The sequence below is a fragment of the Triticum urartu genome, chromosome 3 (genome assembly GCF_003073215.2).
Source record: "Triticum urartu cultivar G1812 chromosome 3, Tu2.1, whole genome shotgun sequence".
NCBI classification, from domain to species: Eukaryota; Viridiplantae; Streptophyta; class Magnoliopsida; order Poales; family Poaceae; genus Triticum; species Triticum urartu.
The window spans coordinates 156,461,027-156,484,889 of record NC_053024.1 but is presented as its reverse complement, the minus strand read 5'-3'; positions in this window follow the sequence as shown (position 1 = coordinate 156,484,889).

Sequence of the window (23,863 nt, the reverse complement as noted above, 5' to 3'; positions counted from 1 at the left end):
GCCTACAGACCCAACCGTAATTGGCCCTTTGTTTTGTTGGTGGGCGGTGGGAGAGGGGGCAGTTGCATGTCCGGCACTAGGGTTGCAACCGCAAGTGTCGCCCTAGAATGCAACTGCATGCCAACACACCCAACCACAACCAACCTTTTTTTTGGTCGGTGGGCAGTGGGAAGGGGGGGGCAGTTGCATGCCTGACACTAGGCTTGCAACTGCAGGTGTCACCCTCGTTTGCAATTTGCATGCCTACACACACGATTGCAACTGATCTTTTGCTTTGTCGGTGATCCCTAGGAGACCGAGGGGGGGGGGTACTCGCATGTATGACACTAGGCATGCAACTGCAAGTGTCACCTTGTATGCAATTGCATGTCGACACGCCTGATTGTAACTAGTGTTTTCTTTTGTTAGCGGGCAGCGGGAGAGGGGGGCGGTTGCATGCCCGACACTAGGCTTGCAACTGCAAGTGTCGCCCTAAATTGCAATTGCATGTCTCCCCCCCTCCCCCCCCCCCCCCCCCGACTGTAACTAGCCTTGTGTTTTTGTCGGATGCTGACGGGAAAGGAGGGGAGCAGTTGCATGCCCAACACTTGGCTTGCAACTGCAAGTGACGCCCTTGACTACAACTGCATGCCTATAGACCAATCACAAATGACCTTTTATTTTGTTGGGCGGCGGGAGGGCGGGGGGGGGGAGGCAGTTGGATTGCAACTGCAAGTGTCGCCCCTAGGATGCAACTGCATGCCTACACACCCAACTGCAGCTAACCATTTTTGGTCGGTGGGAGGTGGGAAGGGGGGCAGTTGCATGCCGGACACTAGGCTTGAAACTACAAGTGTCGCCCTCGACTATAATTGCATGCCTATACACCCGATTGCAACTGATCTTTTGATTTGTCGATGGTCGGTGGGAGACCGGGGGTAGTTGCATGTCCGACACTAGGCATGCATTGCATATCGACACACTCGACTGCAACTGATGTCTTGTTTCGTCGGTCGGCAGCGGGAAAGGAGGCGGTTGCATGCCCGACACTAGGCTTACAACTGCAAATTTCGCCCATGATTTGCAATTGCATGTGTCCCTCCTGACTCCAAGTGGCCTTGTGTTTTTGTCAGAGGCCGACGGGAGAGGAGGAGGGCACTTGCATGTCCGACATTAGGCTTGCAACTGCAAGTGTCACCCTCGACTGCAATTGCATGACTCCCTCTTGACTGCAACTGGCCTTCTGTTTTTTATGAAGGTAGGTGAGAGAGGAGGGGCAGTTGCATGCCCGACACTAAGCTTGCAACTACAAGTGTCCCCCCCCTCCCGACTACAACTTAGTGGTGTTAGTTGGGGTGAAGGGGGCAATTGTATCTGCCACTAGACACGCAACTGGAAGTGTTGTCCCAGACTGCAATTGTATGTCTTCAACACGACTATACTTTAGTGGTGTTTTGTCACGTGTTATCAAGAAAAAACTAATGCACATACCATATCTCAATTGCAACTGCACGGTGTAACATTAAACACAACTATAAGGTGTACAAATGCCTGTAACTAGCCACTTCCTAAACTTTCATTATTTTCCCAAATAAACATTCAACATTTTTATTTTTATTTTACATTTTAAAAATATATGTAAACTATATTTTTAAATCTTATTGAACATTTTGCAACACACAATTAATTCATTTTGTGCACAATGAAATTTTTGAAAATACAGAAACATTTTCATCACTACAAATGTAAATAAGCGCTTTACTTTTATTTTTTTAGTGAACATGGAACTAAAAATGAAAAAAAAAACATTGAACAGACAAAAGGAAAAAAATATAACAGAAAGACTAGGCAAAAACAAACAAAAAACTAGATGCGGGGAAATCATACAAATACGCTGGTGGCCCTTATAGTGCGCTGCCAGAAAAATCACAAAGCAATAAAAAATTGTTGCCGAAAGCACTTGTCTCTATCCCGGGGTTATACTTTTTTTGTTCAACACCTTCTTCCCTTTGTAAAATAATAAATAACAAGCGAGGGAACATCCTAGCCGAAAGACACAAACTAAAAAAGAAGCCCAACTGAAATAAACAAGAAAAGCTCAGAAGTTATGCGGACACAGCCCATCAATCGCCAAGCCGAGAAACGAGCCTAATCTTTTACGTGACATCAGCTGACTGAGACTTCAGACCCTTCCGCAAACGGGCGCCTGCAGTGCCCCGCGCTGGGCCGACCCATGTAGCGTTTGTTTCCCTGTTCTAAAACACTTAAAAAACGACGCCGAGATAGGAGTCGAACTCGGGATCCTTGCGCTCTTAGGTAACAGCGCGAACAACTACGCCAGCAACCGCCGACTTGTGCAACTTGCGTTTTTCTTTCTTTTATTATTCTTCTTCGGGTTTTTTTCCCAGTTCGCTGTTTAGTTTTCACATGTTTTTTATTTTTATTTTTTCTTTTTTCTTGTTCTTTTTCTTTGTTTTTTTTCTTTTTAAATGCGCAGATTCTTTTTCAAATTCGATGATTTTTTTAAATTTTGATGAGCTTTTTCTAATTTGATGAACTTTTTTTCAAATTTGATGAACATGTTTCGAAAAATCTGTGAACTTTTCTTAAATGCGGCGAACTTTTTTCAAATTTGATGAACTATTTTTCAAATTTGATGAACTTTTTATTCAAATTTGATGATTTCTTTTTCAAAATTATATGCAGTTTTTTATAATTCCATGGACTTTTTTCAAATTTGTGCACTATTTTTTCAAATGAAAGAATCTTTCTTAAATTTGATGAGCTTATTTTAAGGTTTGATGAACTTTTTTCAATATTGGTGAACTTTTTAAAAAAATAAATGAACTTTTTTCAAATTTGATGAAAGATTTTCAATTTCGATGTTTTTTTCCAAAATTGACGATTTTTTTCCAAATTTGTGAACTATTTTTTAAAATGAATGAATCTTTTTTAAATTTGATGAGCTTATTTTCAAAATTGATGAACTTTTTTCAAAATCGGTGAAGTTTTTTCAAAATCGATGAACTTTTTTCAAAACCGTTGAACCTTTTTTAAACTCACGAACATTTTTTCAATTTTTGCATTTTTCTCAAACTCATAAACTATTTTCGAGCTTGCAATTTTTTTCATTGATTTTTTTTAAAAATGACTTCTTTTGAAGTCATGAAATCTTTCCATTTTGGCGATTTTTTTAATGTTCGTAATCTTCATTTGAAATATATGAATATGTTTTAAAATAATTGAAAAATCTGAGTGGTACTATTTAATGTGCAATAAATAGCGCATGTAGCATTATTTCTTAAAGATTTTGTGATGTAAACAGTCAGTAACTGATAGGTGGTCGAGTGGTTAGGCTTCCTCTACTGGGGAATGTATCTGGTGCACCTGCACTTGTGGTGCTATCGGTGCACCGGATGCCATAAAGTATTTTAAAAATTTTGAAAAAAATCTAGCACGTTAACACAACATCAATGTATGATTTCACAAAATTTAGTGTAAAAAATTGAAATATTTTTTAAGATACAAAAATTACAAATTTGATGTCAGTGTGATAACGGGCCAAATCTGAAGCCCAAGTTATGTTATGTACTATTCAGTGTTGAATTTGCCATTTTCATTTTTCGAGTTATAATTCAAATTTTGACTTGAAATTTTGTGACAACCTACATTGATGTTGTGTGAGTGTGCTAATTTTTTTTAGAATTTTTTGAACAATTTAAAAGCACAATGTGAGTTCGGTGCACCGGTAGCACCACAAGCTCCGGCGCACCAAATATGTTCCCTCCTCTACTGAGGGTGACGACGCTAGTTCGAATCCTCTGTTTACCAATTTTCTGCGTAATTTTTACGTGCCACACTTTGTTCTTAGGCCGGCCCACCTGGACGCGGCTGTGAGCACCGGTTGTGTGCGAAAATTGGTAAAGGGAGGATTCGAACTAGCGCCAGTTGTGTGCAAAACTCCCTCAAAGGAACTGGGATCGATTCGTCGACTTAACAGGTGGTTTCTATTTGACGCGCGCGTGCGTCCAGGAGACGTGACTTCGCTGAAGCGCCCGGAAGCAGCGGCGTGCGATGGGCCGGCCCACTTCGCGAGTTAATGCAGTGCCAGGCAAACCGATTTTGGGAACCTTCTAGTAAACCGATTTCATTCTCAACAAAAAGTAAACCGATTTCTTTCTCTTTTTTCTCTTTGCTGGTTTTCTATTTTTTACTTTTTCTTTATTATTTTGTTCCAGTTTTTTATTCCGTTTCTGTTTCTGTTTCTTTTTTCCTTCTCTTCTTATTTTATCCTTTTTCGTTTTTATTTTCATCCTTTGTTTTCTTTTTTTTTGAAATTTTGCATTTTCTTCATGATTTCAGAAAAAATTCACAGTTTTTTAATTTTGTTCACAATTCAAAATTTGTTCAACGTACATTACATAAATGTTCAACGTATATTTTAAATTTTGTTCGGCGTGTATAACAAAAATGTTCAGTGTGTATTTAAAATTGTTCATCGTATAATGCAAAAATGTTCAATGTATATTTTAAAAATTGTTCATCTTTTTGGAATTTCGAATTTTTTGTTCAACTTTTCAATAATTGTTCATGTTTGAAAAGTTTGTTTGAATTTCAAAAATTGTTCATGGTTTTCATAAGGGTTTCACGTTTGTCATATTTTGTTCAGAATTTTCTAATCTTTTGTTCTCGATTTTCTTGAATTGTTCGAAAACATTGTGGTATACTTTAAGCTCTTGTGCTGCGTTAAAACCAGTAGGACTTATCAGTCCGATTCGATAACCTATAAGATAGCCGAGTGGGAGGTCGCAGGTTCGATCTCTCACTTGCGCGTCGTATATTTTGCGATTTTTTACACCCACGAGCTCCTGTCATTTAAATGAGCCGGTCCATCTGCATCTACCTTTAGCGAAAGCTCCTCTGCTTGACGCTAACGAGCGTCAGACAGGAGCTCTCGACTTAACAGTAGGAACCTAACATATCTGTTCAAAAATTGGGACTGGCCCATTTGCCTCAAATAACAATAAGAGTTTTTTTTTGTGGGGGTGAAATAACAATAGGAGTTCGGCCATGTTTGGCCCACACAAAAATTGTTTGCATGTTTTTTCCTAATTTACAACTAGCTGCTTTGTGGTTCATCAACGGTTCAACCAAGGTAGCCACACGCATTCTTGACTTGTAGCAGGTTGGCTGGCTAGCTACCTGCATGCGCGACCACACGTGCTAGTGATGCTTGTGCGAGCGGCTCCTGTGTCGTTGGTCAAAAACATCAACACTGCCTGGAGTGCTTCTTTAGAAATGCTAAACATGTAGTACGAGTCCTATCGATCATCTTCACATTGAGACGTGCCTTTCTTTCAACCACGCAACTCCACCCTATCATATATAAATAAGGCCACATTTGATAGCAAAATATTTTCTAAGTATTCTTAGAACACAACAAAAAATTTAATTACCATGAATTTAATTACAATGAGCTGTTAACTTGATAACCCAAATGAAAAAAGGGGCTCACCTGAAGTTCTAATACTTGTGGTGGTGCCGCCCTACAGAATAAATGAACAAAAAAATTCTAAGAAAAATAATAACTATTGGCATCGGTATCACCCTTAAAAATGAAAATATATAAAAATAGTTAAATAAGGACAAAATTTGCATGTAAATTGCACTTTTTATAATATCCAAGAATACACATATAACAGTGAAAATTTTACAAAAAAAGAAGTTCTCTAAGAGGGTCCGGATTAGTGGCATTGGTATTACCCTTGAAGAAGAAATAAAATAAAATAAAAACTAAAACAAAATCAAACTAATGAAGTTTTCGAAGAATGAATTATTGGCATTGGTATTAACCATTAAGAACAAATAAAATAAAATAAAAAGTAAAAAAAAATTACAATATGATGTTTTCCAAGGAGAAAGAATTAGTGGCATTTTTATTATCCTTTACAAAGAAATAAAATAAAAAATAATCTAATACAAACAATGTCAAAAAATTTCACAAATTTACATCAAAATTGCACCATTTTATAATATGCAAGAATAAGTATATATAGTGAAATTGTTGCAAAAAAATAAGTTTCCAAATAAGAATGAATTATGAACTAAACAAAACAAAATCAACATGAAATGTAAACTAAAAATAAAATAATTTTTTTCTAAGAAAGAATGAATTAGTAGCATTTGTATTACCATTCAGAAGCAAGAAATGAAATAAAAAATTGGAATATTAACTAGAATATGAAGTTTTCAAAGGAAGAATAATTTAGTGGCATTTGTATTACCTTTTATGAAGAAACAAATAAGAAATTATCTAAAGCAAACAATGTAAAAAAGCCATAATATTTACATAAAAATTGCACTTTTTATAATATGCAAGAATATGAATATAATGACAGGATATTTGGCAAAAAAGAAGTTTCATAAGATGGAATGAGCTAGTGGTTCCCCGCAAAAAAAAAGGAATGAACTAGTGGCATTGGTAGTACCCTTAAATAAAAAATGAAATGAAATATAAACTAAAAGAAAATAAAAATAAAAAAGTCTATGTTTTTTTAGTAAATAAAAATCTAAGTAAGAATGAATTAGTGGAATTTGTATTACCTTTTAAGAAGAATAGAAATAAAATATAAATAATCAAGAATCAGAATAATGCAATTTTCTATGAAATATTAAATTATTGGCTTTGGTATTACCCTTTGAAAAGAAAGAAAATAAAATAATAAAGTTTTCTAAGGAATAATTAATTATTGGTATTGGTATTACTATTTAAGAAGGGAAAAAATGAAATACAAATCTAAAACAAGTAATGAAAAATATGCATGCAATGTCTATACAAATATATGTAGGAATGAGCATATAATAGTGGCTTTCGTATTACCATTCAAGAATAAAGAAAATAAAATAATTGCTAAAACAAATCAACGTAGTGAAGTTTTACAAGGAACAATGAATTAGTGACATTTTATTGCTCCTGTCGTCCCAAAATAAGTGACTCAACTTTAGTACAATTTTGTACTAAAGTTAGTACAAAGTTAAGACACCTAGTTTGGAAGGGAGGGAGTACATTTTAAGAAGAAAAAAATAAATGTAATTTTTTAAAAACTTGTACACAACTTTGCACTGAAATTGCACTTTTTGAACTATGCAGGGAATAATCATATAATCATGCATTTTTCACAAATATTGTATATTATTTGTGTTATATATTTATACTCACCCAACATCTCATAAATACCCACAAAATAAAAAATAAAACTGACTAATAAAGAAAAATAGAAAATAAAAGCGAAACACATAAAACAAAAAAAAACAGACTAAAACAATGGTATAAAGGGAAGGGTGGGTCACACATGCAATGGGCTGAGGGATTGACTGATCCAAAACAGTGGCCAGACAAATTATTAACAGCCCAAAACAAGACAGACCACACAAAGAAGGAAAAAAACAGCACAAGTCACAGAGGAAAAATGGAAGGCCAAGAAATTGACTGACCCAAATTTAAAATTCGGCTGATTGACATATATCTAAAGTGTAAAAAATTCGTGTGTTATTTTGGTGGAAGTGGAGCCACTAATGAATGCTATAAGCAAGATTCGTTACAACGGGACACACAATATCTGAGCTTGAGCTCAAATGAGTTTAGACGAAGTAAAATAAAAAAATGTAAAATTCGAAATATTCTGAATTGTTTTTTGGTAAACTTTGACACATGTTCTAAGTGCTTGCAAATTTTTACCATGAGATCAGCTCCGGAAATGCTACTTTCGAAAGTATTTTGGAGCATTGATTTTTTTTTGCCACGCCTTCCACGAGTGTGATCTCATGATGAAAATGTGCAAACCTTAGAACATTTGTCAAAGTTTTCCATAAAATAATTTTAGAATTTTTAGAATTTGTTTTCACTTTACTGCTCATCTGAGTTCATTTGAGCTCGACCTCGGAAGGGTACTTTCGATTACAACGCCCGTTAGTTGGTATCCTTCTCTGCTACCAAGTTACTGACTCGTTTGAGTAATGTACCATGATATTATCTTTTGCCAACACCCCTGGTTCAGGAGTCAGCACTTCAGGCATCACGATTCAACTGCGGTTACAGCGTTGTGCCATTGTTCATCACGCAGATGATGAGACGGACATATCTCCCATGACATTGATAATATAGTACTCCCTCTGTAAAGAAATATAAGGACGTTTAGATCACTACTTTAAGTAAGGCAAACAAAATTAAGTTTCAGAAATTGCACTACTATCTATCCAGTTTCACACCTGGCTGCATGCACTTTAGCATGAGTAGCACCACTTGGCCAACTGCCTTTGCATGTCTTCTCTGAAAACTGGAATCACGTGATACGTTCTGAAAGTAGCAAAGCCAGTTAATCGTGGATTCACGGCCTGGACGCTCCATCGATCTCGAGAGGTCTCCCTGGTACGCGGTTGTCAGCCAAAATTTTCAACTATGTGCTCTGTACTGATATGCCTTTGTGCACACTTGGTACTGATAGTTCTTCAGACCCGAGGAAAAAAAAATCAGTCTATATAAGTCCAAAGTTGTTCACCTCTTCGAAGACACGAAGACTGGTGCACAAATCAAGTCTTAACCAACACGCGATTTGTCTGTTCCGGAAGCTTCTCCAACCCGAAACAATGGTCGATGTCGCAGTAGTCCAGTGGCCAAGGCCGATACGCGCAGAGCTGGACACCGACGGGCTCGCTCAATCTTCTTCCGAAATATTCGTCGCGTCCTTGTCGCTTGGTGACGAGTGGTGTGATGGATAGGTTTGTCATGCCTGGTTGGCATCTCTCGCGCCCACGTGGTTGCGAAGACCAGAGGAGAGCACCGCACGGACAATCATATCTCGGTCAATGCCGTCTCCGCTCTTCAACCTCTTTTGCCTTGCATCCATCATCCTACTACCAAAATCTTCTCCTCCTCCAACTCCTAGCGTGGATATCTGCTTTTCCCCATTCACATATATTCTGATGGGAGTAACTGAGAAGCAACGTGAGTTTACGTAGCATGGCATGCAATTATGTGGGGATTAGTATTAGTAGAGTCGGTCGAAACATTGGCATCGCCTCATGCAAGTTCGTAGTATTGGTCAAGTCCAAGATGCTCCTTCTCTTGCTTTCGAGGAGGATAAAGTGGCACATTGAAAAGGCACTCCGGAGTGTCCGGTATGGATATGCCTTTCCGTTCCGGAAAGAAGAGAAGAGCTTTTCTGTTGGTCCGGAACAGAACTGAAAGAGATATCCCCTACTTTTGCATCTCCTTGCACAAGAGCGGAAAAGGAAAGAAGAGGAGATTGTTCATCATATATCATAATTTAGATTGAGCAACAAGGTTGCAAAACAGTGTTAGCAAAGTTCCCCGATTAGGTGCACCCACTAATCATTTTTCAACGTGAGTGATGGGCATGAGAGAGAGAGAGAGAGAGAGAGGTTGTTGAGTAGACACGGTGGTTTCTTTCTTTCCTGGGCGGTCTACGCGGGTTCAATCGTCTGCGTCAAAAAGGCGCCGGTCCAAGAAATCAGCCGTGGAAGACGTGCGGGGGCCGGCCGGCCGTACCGCGGGCGCCGGCATCGCCGGAGTTCACACGGCGTATCACTCGACGCTCCATCACATCACCATCCGATAGGCTACTCTAATGCTACTAATCTAGCTACACCATGTTATTCTCTTCTTCTCTACATGGACATCGCTCGAGTTTCGCAGCACCTGATGAGAGCAAGAAGACTTTCCTTTTGTCGGTTTACAGCAAGTCAATGAGGGCAGATTAAATAGATCTCACGGATAATAACGTACTTTAATCAGCCGAGTTACGTGCTTTCTATCATCTACTACCAGCTAAGCTAGCCCGTAGACGCTTAGCCCGTCGTCTCTCTCTTCATTTCTTATCTCCACGACGGAAAGGGACAGGTGTCTTGTCCATGCTAATCCCTAAAGATAAAATTAGGCTGGTCATAGTGGGGAGTAACTTAGACTAGTGTAATGCATATGATACTAGCCTAAGTTAGTATCTTTATAATGCAAAGTAATATAATAATAGTATCTTAGATGACTTCGTTTATTATCTTACAGACTCATCTTGTCTTAGAAATCGTTATATTACAGTAACATATTATGTTATCACCTTTCATTAATTACTTGCCACATAAGTAAAAATTTCTTGAAATGTGCTATGTTACTAGCTAAGTTACTCCCACTATGACTAGCCTTAGTCTAATCGGGGTTAACTAGGCTGTTAATCACTGGGGACACGTACGTATGTGCTGGGCGGCGACCCGAGGGAGGGGAGGAAGTCTCGTTCAGGTGACTGCATGAAGACCAGATCCACCAATCAGGGGGTGGCGTCTCCAGGGGGCGACGACGCTTCCATTTTTCTTTTCTAGCCGTACGGCGTGGGCAACCACACCCGCGCTCTGGAATTCAGAATTACACCTAACATTTTAGAAAACCCTTCAACTAATAATAGTATACAACAGTTCCAATTTCCGGAGAGAACTAGTATAACCTTTGAAAAGAATGTATTCACGTTTGTCTGGAGTTTTTCTTCTACAAGCTTGATAGCTCCATATATACACAGCGTTGATATTTTATTTTTTGCTTAGACTTCTTCGATGCAGGAAACGTGATATGTATTTGGGAGAAGACTGGCGCGAGACTGTACGATTGATCGTGGACAGACGTGATAGCACACTCCTCTCGTGCAAGTCGTTGGAGGAAATAGTAGTAGAAATGTAGTGCTACTACTACGTGGGTCGAAGATCACGCGACCCGCGAGTAGCGCTAATCCAGCTCTACGCGTGTCCTCGAATAGCTTTGTTAATCACCGCTAGTTAACAAATCATCTGGGTCGCTGCCACACGTGGTTGCGGTGACATCGGTGGAAATACTTTTGTCAACGGGCGACCGGTTGCTTCCACTGACTTTTGTGTCCTCCATGGCATCACTACGCCAGCTACGTATTCTAGGTTCAGTTCATAATTTTTTTTTTTGCGAATACAGTTCACAAATATTAACACCGAAACTGGGTAGCATTTTTTCTCTAAATATTAAAAAAAATCTGACATTGGATTTTTAGGATTTTCAAGCGAAGACTTCAGATTTGCTATGTGAATACAGATAAATTTGTCATGCTGTTGTATAAGGATTTGCCATGTTTTAAAGTGAAAATTGTCATGTATGGTGTAAATAATTGTCAGAAAAATCGTCACGCTGCAGCGAATAAGTGCCATGTATTCGACGGGAACCCGACGTAGCTCAGGGCGTCATATTTTTTACGCTAATAATCTGACGTCAGATGTATATTGAAATCCTCTTTTTTTGGTTTTGGCTAGAATTTATTTTGGACAAATAGGTGTTTCGTTTCTTAACAAAATGATACAACTGTTTTATAGGGTCTAGTGTTGGGGAACGTAGCATAAATTCAAAATTTTCCTACGTGTCACCAAGATCTATCTATGGAGTCATCTAGCAACGAGGGAGGATTGGATCTACATACCCTTGTAGATCGTGCGCGGAAGCGTTCAAGAGAACGGGGTTGATGGAGTCGTACTCGTCGTGATTCAAATCACCGATGATCCTAGCGCCGAACGGACGGCACCTCCGCGTTCAACACACGTACGGAACGGAGACGTCTCCCACGCCTTGATCCAGCAAGGAGGAGGGAGAGGTTGATGGAGATCCAGCAGCACGACGGCGTGGTGGAAGTAGCGGGATTCCAACAGGGCTTCGCCAAGCGCTGCGGGAGGAGGGAGTTGTCTCACGGGAGGGAGAGGGAGGCGCCAGGGCTCAGGTATGTTTGCTCCTCCTTTTCTCCACTATATATAGGGCCAAGGGAGAGGGGGGAGGCGCAGCCCTTGCCCCTTCCTCCAAGGAAGGGTGCGGCCAAGGGGGGGAGGAGTCCATCCTCCCCAAGGCACCTCGGAGGTGCCTTCCCCCTTTAGGACTCTCCCCTTTTTCTCTTCTCTTGGCGCATGGGCCTCTAGGGGCTGGTGCCCTTGGACCATATAGGCCAAGGTGCACCCCCTACAGCCCATGTGGCCCCCGGGGCAGGTGGCCCCACCTGGTGGACCCCCGGGACCCTTCCGGTGGTCCCGGTACAATACCGGTGACCCCGAAACTTGTCTCGATGGCCGAAATAGCACTTCCTATATATAATTCTTTACCTCCGGACCATTCCGGAACTCCTCGTGACGTCCGGGATCTCATCCGGGACTCCGAACAACTTTCGGGTTACCGCATACTAATATCTCTATAACCCTAGCGTCACCGAACCTTAAGTGTGTAGACCCTACGGGTTCGGGAGACATGCAGACATGACCGAGACGTTCTCCGGTCAATAACCAACAGCGGGATCTGGATACCCATGTTGGCTCCCACATGTTCCACGATGATCTCATCGGATGAACCATGATGTCAAGGACTTAATCAATCCCGTATACAATTCCCTTTGTCTAGCGGTATTGTACTTGCCCGAGATTCGATCGTCGGTATCCCGATACCTTGTTCAATCTCGTTACCGGCAAGTCTCTTTACTCGTTCCGTAACACATCATCCCGTGATCAACTCCTTGATCACATTGTGCACATTATGATGATGTCCTACCGAGTGGGCCCAGAGATACCTCTCCGCTTACACGGAGTGACAAATCCCAGTCTCGATTCGTGCCAACCCAACAGACACTTTCGGAGATACCTGTAGTGTACCTTTATAGCCACCCAGTTACGTTGTGACGTTTGGCACACCCAAAGCATTCCTACGGTATCCGGGAGTTGCACAATCTCATGGTCTAAGGAAATGATACTTGACATTAGAAAAGCTTTAGCATACGAACTACACGATCTTTGTGCTAGGCTTAGGATTGGGTCTTGTCCATCACATCATTCTCCTAATGATGTGATCCCGTTATCAATGACATCCAATGTCCATGGTCAGGAAACCGTAACCATCTATTGATCAACGAGCTAGTCAACTAGAGGCTTACTAGGGACATGGTGTTGTCTATGTATCCACACATGTATCTGAGTTTCCTATCAATACAATTATAGCATGGATAATAAACGATTATCATGAACAAGGAAATATAATAATAACTAATTATTATTGCCTCTAGGGCATATTTCCAACATCTAGATCGCTCAAAGTAAACAAAAGGAGCACATGGGTTTTAGGTTTTCTAATGCCAAAATTAATATCTATAAGATCAGCGGAGAGGCCTCCCTTCCAAACCCGCCTCCATTCCAACCTCATGCGCTGCTATTGCCTATTGGGGCCAAAGACCTCACAATGGTTGTTGTCTAATGACGAGGATGGCAACATGAGACGCATGTCGTAGCTGAATAATGTTGCGCGACCTTCCACCTCTTGGTGGATGGCAGCAGTGAGGCGCTTATTGTTCGTCCACCATGGCGGTCGACCGACAACGATGATGAAACGGAACTTCGGATCAGTCTGAGATTGCACTCACAACATCGATTCCCACCCTTTGGCAAGTGCAAGGCGCTCACGAATGTTGCAATCACATTCTTACTAGTGTGGTGTGGTCGGTAGACTAGTAGTGGCATGTCTTAACTTACGAGGTGGCTTACCGGCTCGAAGACTTTTGTGGCACAGGCTTGTGACAAATGGGCGTGTCACTTTGTCAAAGCCAAAATAAAAAGAGTGCACATTTAATTTGTCAAATTTCTCTCGCAAACTATTATATAGATGTACGAGTTCATATCGAAATAGTGTTAGTCTGCTGCATAGTTGCCATTTGCTCATTTCCAAAGCCATCAAACATTTAACTAGTTGAGGGTGGTCATAGTGGGGAGTATCAATACTACATTCATAGTGCATAGTAGTATAATAGATTACTATCATAGGTGATCTCATTTATTGACATGTATGACACACAATAACATAACATTTATTACGATATGGTATCTACTACCTATGTTACTATCTCTGTCCTGGTTTATAAAGTCTCCTTTGTATTTTGTGCTAAATTTTGACTAAAGATTTAACTAGCGAAATATTAATGCATGTCACAAAAACATATATTGTTGCATTTGTATTTGAACATGATTTTCAATTATATTATTTCTTATGATATGCATTAATATTTTTTAGTTAAATTTAAGGTTAAAATTTGATACAGAATATGAAGAGGACTAATAAACCAGGACAGAGGTAGTACTATATAACTCTCTGACTTTTTTAATTGTTTGACATATAAGCATGTTTACGAGTCCCTACCGATCATATTATCCCCACTATGGCCAGCCTGAAAGGTACGTTGTACCCTTTCAGCCCACCTGCGGTCAAACATGCATGTGTCTTGTTATGACAGAAAATATTTCAATGAGACGCGATGTTTTTATATATGGTGACTTCGTCAATCTAAAAATTCCACGACTCCAGTTTTCAATAGACGTTGTGTGAATATGTGCATGCGATGACAATGTTTTAGAAAGAAGAAGGGTCGCTCAACTCTGGGCTGCTACTAAATTGTCCGGCCGAGACGATCCAAAATGAACCGAAGTAATTCTCCATCGTTACGTGGGTTGATTTTGATCGCCAGTTTAGACTAGTTTTATTGTGCAAGTTGTGATGTTTGAGGTCGCGCTAGTACTGTGAGCAGGGTGGAAAATCTCCCCATGTGTTGCGGAAGCTGGGCGATCCTTAAATGACACCGCTCTGGAAGACGCCTAGAAATCTCAGGTAATCAGATCCCGAGTTGACGCTGTTCACACAGAACCGGAGTTTCCTTATTCGGTGCATGCATGCATGCACGCTCGTCTCATCTCTCATGCAAGTGGAGGGTGGGTACTTTGACATTTTCACCTACGTGCTTGAAATGTGGCCGTACCCCGCAAATAAAAATGTGGCCGTACACAGACAGAACTTACATGAGTAGCGTGATCCGACGGGACCGGGTAACCAGGATCGGTTGCCCATCTTGGCGGCAGTTGACTTCATGCCCTCCATGATTTACTGCCTGTACGTGGTACTACCGGTCAGTTGCCCATCTCCGTGGAGTACTCTTCGGCGCAGGAGCAGGACCGGTTAGCTAGATATATACGACCGGTCAATCTCGAATCAAGCCGATCACGTTGCCACTGCTGGATTCCCCACGGGCAAGTCGGCAACGACGACTGGTGTTCAAAGTTGCACAGCACGGCGTGATTGCATGCGCACTCCGTCACTCGGTGCGTATACCTATACTCCCGTATCGGTTGGGTCAAGGAAAAAACGGAGCGGCATCTCTCTGCCCAGTTGGCCACTTTCTCATATCAGAATCAACTATCGTTTACTACATCGCAAAACGATCTTATATTGTGAAATGGAGGGAGTTTCTACTATCCGGTGATTCCAGTCTCCACGTCTAGAGCTGCACACTTGCCCAGTGGAAGCCATGCAGCCACAACTCGTCCATGCCTACCCGCTCGCTTGACTGCCTATCAGTATTTGGTGTCCAGCCTCGACGTCTAGAACTGCATACTTGCCCAGTTGAAGGCATGCAACTACTCCTACTGGGTAGTAGTCGCCCATCCCTACCCACTCGCTTGACTCCCTATAAGCTGCAGGATCCGTAGGATGTGATATGTGGCCGAAGTCAGTGCTTCTCGTGGAAATGATTGGACCCGCGGGGCGTCCGTCGCCGATACCGACGCCCAACTGCATGCAACGCACCGGCTACGAGGAGTAACTGCACGTACCGGGCACGGATCGGGGGCAAAATACGAGGCCCCAGCCGGTCAACCCCAACTGGCTCGCGGCTCCGTGGGGATGGAACTGGTGAAAGATCGACACGAGAGCGGTGGTCCACCGGCGCCGCAATCCACGGACGGGACGGGTTCTCCGTCTTCTCCCGCTGCTGGGTGGGGGCGCGGGGACCGGAGACCGCGGCGAGAGGGGGTGGACGCACGGTCAGAGACGCGGAGCGGCTGCTACCGGTTGGGCCCTCGTCCACGTCTGGTCGTTACCGTCGCGGGTTGTGCACGTTGTCGCTTCTCAGGCGCCGGAACGGAAATGGTGAGACGGTGGTGACGTTAGACTACTGCCAATGCATGAGTGTTTAGATGAGGTGCTAAACACATTAAATAGCTTAGCAACTATACTCCCCAATGTATAGGTGCTTAGCTTATGGTTGCCAAGCTTACTTCATTTAATGATTTAACAACTAAACCTCTTCGTGTAGTGGTGGGCTTTCTTCTTTTAAATGTTTTGCCTAGATTCACGCGCTTAGCATCGTTTTTTTCTGGGGTCATCATACTCATCTCTTTCTTCTTAAATAACTCGCCACATCAGATTTTTTGTCTACGTGGAAGGCTTAGCACCTGTACAAGGTGGAGCATTGGGAGAGGCCTTAGGCTTTGGTGGGGGAAGAACGTTTTCTCCGTTTTGTTTTTCTTTCTTCTGTATTTTGAGAGATTCCTTCTTGCTGCTGTATATTATACGGAGTATGTGTCTTTGTTTGCAACGGGGATTTTCCTTTTCACTGCTCTGGAACCGCGGGGAAAGAAGAAGATAATTTGCAATCAGATTTTTTTTATACTACTCATATACACAAAAACTATGTGTTTGTTCAACTAGTTATCGCACTCTTCAGCTCTCACGCCTCATATCTTGTTTAAGGGCGCACACAGTGATGTTGTCTTCGGATTCAAAGGAACAGAAAAAAGCATAAAAAATGCACCACAAAATGTACATAGATAAACAGAAGTAAAATAGTGATTGTCGGTGCTAAAACCGGGGTTAGGGGGTCCCAAACTAGGTGATCTGAGCTAGATGGTAACATGAAAAAGTAGGGCATGATGTTTACCCAGGTTCAGGACCTCCTGATGAGGTAAAACTCTACGTCCTGCTTTCGATATGTTGATTGTGATGGGGTATAGAGTACAGCATGATCTACTTCTAGATCGTATAGAGGAGTTCTAAGCTCTAAACCTTATAATTGTGTCTCTACAGATTAAACCCCATGACTTATATAGGCACGGGTAGTATCTAGGGTTTACACATGAGCGGTTACAATCTAGGGATAAGCATGTCGATCATTCAAATATGCTTGAAGTGTACACCAAGCCTTTAGGAGATCATCATCTTGATTACGTCGAGGGCCAGGGCATGCATGGCCCATTCATCAATCTTCGATGGGTCCTCGGTCCAGCCCATAACCGGCCAGCCGACGTGGCAAGCACCCCCTAATCCAGGACACCAACAGTAACCCCTGAACTAGTCTTCAAGCCGAGGACATCTAGTAGCTTCTGCGCGATAACTTCACAATTTTGATTCTCCGGCTTCGTATGCGAGTTCCATCCTCCACGCCGGCTTTCGATTCCGAGGTTATGCCCGGCTCCGAGGTCTTCTTGGCCTTCCCGATCACAACCATGTGTTTGAAAATAATAGGAATATTCTTCAGTAAGCGTTTTGTTTTCTCAACTCACTACAACTAGTAAGGCCGAAGTATATTTTTAACTTAGCAGCGAAGGCTGGCCATGGGAGGCTTGACAGGGTCCAGCCTTGGTAGCCTTTTCGGCTGAGAACCGAAGCGTCATCTCCCGCGGCAGAGTCAAACCATCTCATCAATAGTCATTATTAGGTCTATGGTGGCCCAAGGCCGTTCTTACCGACATGTCCTGTCACTAAAGAGATCATGCTACCGGATTTCTAGCGGTGTCATCAATGCACACGGCTTAACCTCTGCGCGCATATACTACGTGGTGCATTGGGAAGGGCAATCCGTTTCCTATGGTGAGGCGATCGCTGGTCTTGGACCGCCCTATATAAGAGGGAACCAGTAAATTAAGCTTACCCACACTTTCAGCCCTTGCTCCAGGGCCAAGAAATCCTCCGCAAGCCCCAATGTTTCGAGATGCACCTCTAGCCTCCATCCTATCCTCTTCCCCTACCACCATGACTGGTAAAGCACTACTACAGGATGCTGCTAACGCGACACTACGATCATAGACCCTTCGAGAAACTGTGTGCGATGCAATAATCGCAAACGGTGGTGTATGAAAACCGTCAAAAATGTATAAAACGTTTGCGATGATGGAAGCATCAAACACGGTTCAGATTTTAGTTGCGTGTGCGATGAAGGGCATACGGTTCGGTTCAATTAACTGTTTGCAATGAGGAGGCACAAAAGAAATGGGCAGCCAGATGAAGGCGTGTGCGATATACAGGATACGGTTCACTCGGATGAACTGTTTGTGATTAGGCAACACGAAAGAAACAGGCAGCCATATGAAGGTGTGTGTGATATACAACATATGGTTCACTTGGACGAACTGTTTGTGATTAGGCAACACAAAAGAAATGGTCAGCCAGATCAAGGTGTGTGCGATATACGCATGCGGTTCACTCGGCCCTTTGTCGTCAATTTGTGACCTCTGTGGCAACTGTTCGCTCCCCAGGCGCCTCTTCGTGTACCGTGGCAACCGTCCACTGACTCTTTGCCTTTTGATGACCCACAAGTATAGGGGATCTATCATAGTCCTTTCGATAAGTAAGAGTATCGAACCCAACGAGGAGCAGAAGGAAATGATAAGCGGTTTTCAGCAAGGTATTCTCTGCAAGTACTGAAATAAGTGGTAACAGATAGTTTTGTGATAGGATAATTTATAACGAGCAACAAGTAACAAAAGTAAATAAAGTGCAGCAAGGTGTCCTAATCCTTTTTGTAGCAAAGGACAAGCCTGGACAAACTCTTATATAGAGAAAAGCTAGTTTTCATCACGTTCATATGATTCGCGTTCGGTACTTTGATAATTTGGTATGCGGGTGGACCAGTGCTTGGGTATTGTCCTTACTTGGACAAGCATCCCACTTATGATTAACCTCTATTGCAAGCATCCGCAACTACAACAAAAGTATTAAGGTAAACCTAACCATAACATGAAACATATGGATCCAAATCAGCCCCTTACGAAGCAACGCATAAACTAGGGTTTAAGCTTCTGTCACTCTAACAACCCATCATCTACTTATTACTTTCCAATGCCTTCCTCTAGGCCCCAATAATGGTGAAGTTTTATGTAGTCGACGTTCACATACCACCACTAGAGGAGAGACAACATACATCTCATCAAAATATCGAACGAATACCAAATTCACATGACTACTTATAGCAAGACTTCTCCCATGTCCTCAGGAACAAAGGTAACTACTCACAAAGCATATTTATGTTCATAATCATAGGGGTATTAATATTGTTGGAAATATGCCCTAGAGGCAATAATAAAAGCATTATTATTATATTTCCTTGTTCATGATAATTGTCTTTATTCATGCTATAATTGTGTTATCCGGAAATCGTAATACATGTGTGAATAACAGACACCAACATGTCCCTAGTAAGCCTCTAGTTGACTAGCTCGTTGATCAACAGATAGTCATGGTTTCCTGACTATGGACATTGGATGTCATTGATAACGAGATCACATCATTAGGAGAATGATGTGATGGACAAGACCCAATCCTAAACATAGCTTAAAGATCGTATAGTTCATTTGCTAGAGTTTTTCCAATGTCAAAGTATCTTTTCCTTAGACCATGAGATCGTGTAACTCCCGGATACCGTAGGAGTGCTTTGGGTATACCAAACGTCACAACGTAACTGGGTGACTATAAAGGTAGACTACGGGTATCTCCGAAAGTGTCTGTTGGGTTGACACGGATCAAGACTGGGATTTGTCACTCCGTATGACGGAGAGGTATCACTGGGCCCACTCGGTAATGCATCATCATAATGAGCTCAAAGTGACCAAGTGTCTGGTCACGGGATCATGCATTACGGTACGAGTAAAGTGACTTGCCGGTAACGAGATTGAACAAGGTATTGGGATACCGACGATCGAATCTCGGGCAAGTAACATATCGATTGACAAAGGGAATTGTATACGGGGTTGCTTGAATCCTCGACATCGTGGTTCATCCGATGAGATCATCGTGGAGTATGTGGGAGCCAACATGGGTATCCAGATCCCGCTGTTGGTTATTGACCGGAGAGTCGTCTCGGTCATGTCTACATATCTCCCGAACCCGTAGGGTCTACACACTTAAGGTTCGGTGACGCTAGGGTTGTAGGGATATGTATATGCAGTAACCCGAATGTTTTTCGGAGTCCCGGATGAGATCCCGGACGTCACGAGGAGTTCCGGAATGGTCCGGAGGTAAAGAATTATATATAGGAAGTGCTGTTTCGGCCATCGGGACAAGTTTCGGGGTCACCGGTATTGTACCGGGACCACCGGAAGGGTCCAGGGGGTCCACCGGGTGGGTCCACCTGCCCCGGGGGCCACATGGGCTGTAGGGGGGTGCGCCTTGGCCTACATGGGCCAAGGGCACCAGCCCCAAGGGGCCCATGCGCCTAGGGTTTCCAAAGGGGAAGAGTCCCACAAGTGGAAGGCACCCCTAGGTGCCTTGGGGGGGAGGGAAACCTCCCTTGGCCGCCGCCCCCTAGGAGATTGGATCTCCTAGGGCCGGCGCCCCCCCCTAGGCCCTCCTATATATAGTGGGGGAAGGAGGGCCTTTTCATCCATGCCTTTGGTTGCCTCCTTCTCCCTCTCCAACACCTCCTCCTCCTCCATAGCGCTTGGCGAAGCCCTGACGGAGTACTGCAGCTCCATCACCACCACGCCGTCGTGCTGCTGCTGGAGCCATCTTCCTCAACTTCTCCTTCCCTCTTGCTGGATCAAGAAGAAGGAGACGTTACGCTGACCGTACGTGTGTTGAACGCGGAGGTGCCGTCCGTTCGGTGCTAGGATCTCCGGTGATTTGGATCACGTCGTGTTCGACTACCTCATCCCCGTTCTTTGAACGCTTCCGCTCGTGATCTACAAAGGTATGTAGATGCATCCGATCACTCGTTGCTAGATGAACTCATAGATGGATCTTGGTGAAACCATAGGAAATTTTTTGTTTTCTGCAACGTTCCCCAACAAATATGCATATAGGATCTGAACATATGATCTTCCACCAAATAAACCAACTAGCATCAAATACAAGGAGTAATTAACACTGCTAGCAACCTACTAGTACCAATCTCAGACTTGGAGACAAGAATTGGATACAAGAGATGAACTAGGGTTTTGAGAGGAGACGGTGCTGGTAAGATGTTGATGGAGATTGCCCTCTCCTGATGAGAGGAGCATTGGTGATGACGATGGCGAAGATTTCCCCCTCCCGGAGGGAAGTTTCCTCGGCAGAACAGCTCTGCCGGAGCCCTAGATTGGATCCGCCAAGGTTCCGCCTCGTGGCGGCGGAGTTTCGTCCGAGGAGATGGCTTATGATTCTTTCCTCATCGAAAGACTCCATATAGCGGAAGATGGACATCGGAGGGCCACCAGTGGGCCCACGAGGTAGGTGGGGGGTGGGCGCCCAGGGGGTAGGGCGCGCCCCCACCCTCGTGGGCAGGGTGGGGCCCCCCTGGTGAACTTCTTGCGCTTAGTATTTTTTATATATTCTGAAAACATCTTCCGTGAAGTTTCAGGACTTTTGGAGCTGTGCAGAATAGGTCTCTAATATTTTCTCCTTTTCCAGCTCAGAATCCCAGCTGCCGGCATTCTCCCTCTTTATGTAAACCTTGTAAAATAAGAGAGAATAGGCATAAGTATTGTGACATAATGTGTAATAACAACCCATAATGCAAGAAATATCGATATAAAAGCATGATGCAAAATGGACGCATCAACTCCCCCAAGCTTAGACCTCGCTTGTCCTCAAGCGAAAGCCGAAATCGAAAATATGTCCACATGTTTAGAGATAGAGGTGTCGATAAATGTAAAATACGGACATGAGGGCATCATGATCATTCTTAGAACTGCAACTTACATAATTCTTGTCATATGATTTCTTATGCTAGAGTAATAATTCAATCACAATTTCAGGTATGAATTGTAAACTTCATTGAAAACTAACAAACTATAATCTCAGTCATTGGAGCAATTGCAATTTATCATAACATAGGAAAGAGTCAATATATAAGAGCTTTTCAGCAAGTCCACATACTCAACTATCATATAGTCTTTCACAATTGCTGACACTCACGCAATACTTATGGGTATGGAGTTTTAATCGGACACAGAGAAAGATAGGGGCTTATAGTTTTGCCTCCCAACGTTTTACCTCAAGGGTAATGTCAACAATAATAGTTCATGAAAACTCACATCCAATTAGCCATATATACCAGGATCTTTCCAACATACTGTGCTTGCCAAAGGATAAAATGTAAAAATGAAGGGTGAAGCTCACCATGACTCTTATGCAAGGTAGGAGATAAAAGTAAAAGATAGGCCCTTCGCAGAGGGAAGCAGAGATTGTCATGCGCTTTTATGGTTGGATGCACAAAATCTTAATGCGAAAGAACGTCACTTTATATTGCCACTTGTGATATGGACCTTTATTATGCAGTCTGTCACTTTTATTTCTTCCATATCACACGATCGTTTAAAGTTTATTTTCTCCCACACTAATAAGTCATACATATTAGAGAGCAATTTTTATTGCTTGAACCAATGACAACTTACTCGGAGGATCTTACTCAATCCATAGGTAGGTATGGTGGACTCTCATGGCAAAACTGGTTTAAGGGTATTTGGAAGCACAAGTAGTATCTCTACTTGGTGCGATGAATTTGGCTAGCATGAAGGGGAAAGGCAAGCTCAACTATGTTGGATGATCCATGACAATATAATTTATCTCAGATGTAAGAAAACATAACCCATTATGTTGTCTTCCTTGTCCAACGTCAACTCTTTAGCATGTCATATTTTAATGAGTGCTCACAATCATAAAAGATGTCCAAGATAGTATATTTATACGTGAAGACCTCTCTTTCTTTATTACTTCCTATTAATTGCAACGATGACCAAAACTATGTTTGTCAACTCTCAACAACTTTTATTCATCATACTTTTTCTATGTGAGCTCATTACTCTCCATAAGATCCATATGATCTCTTTGTTTCCTTTTTTATTTATTTCTCTTTTCTTTTATTCACTTAGGATCATGGAAAAATAATCAAGCCCTTGACTCAACACTAATCTTTCTTATATATAGCTCACGGACTCGATTACATAGAGGGATCATAAAGCAAAACTCAAAACTAGATCATGCCATAAACTTTATTCTACTAGATCAAGATATTACCAAAAGGATCGAACTAAGAAAAACGGTAAAGATAAAAGTGACGGTGATATGATACCGGGGCACTCCCCCAAGCTTGGCAGTTGCCAAGGGGAGTGCCCATACCAGAACTCAATTCTTCTTTGTTGGTGGAGAAGGTGATGGTTTTTTTTATGGCGTAGGCTTGTCGTCCTTCTTCCAAGGCATAGGCTCACCATCATAGAAGGATGATCGAGTCTCCTGAAACCTCAAATCTGCAGCCAAACTCATCCTCTTGAATCTATATTCATACTCACAGTTTTGATTTTGTAGGTCATAGATCTAGGCTTGGAGGTGCTCGATTTTCTCATGAAGCTTGAAGATGGTCTCCCGAATGTCCTTGACGTCCAGCTTGTGGTTATTGGTGAACTCTGTGATCATAATGTGATTGGAATCGAGTCCACGCTCCACCATCTCCTGACACTTGAAAACTTTTTGCTCCAATGCCTCGAGCCTTGTCTCCGTGCTTCCGGTCTTCCTTGGTCCCTCAACATCGTAGATGTGCAACAACCCCTCACGCATCTCAATGGTTTGAGGGTGTTGCAGCACCTCCGCGAGGTAGGGATTGATGACCTTCTTGAAGAACTGGTCCTTGGGGGCACTTGAAGATGACATGATGTCCTGGATCTGTCAGAAAAACAGCTCAAAACAAAGACAGAAGATTTTTGCGTGATACGGGAGTCAAAACCTCTGGGAGATTATATAATGATTTTTTACCGACCAAATTAC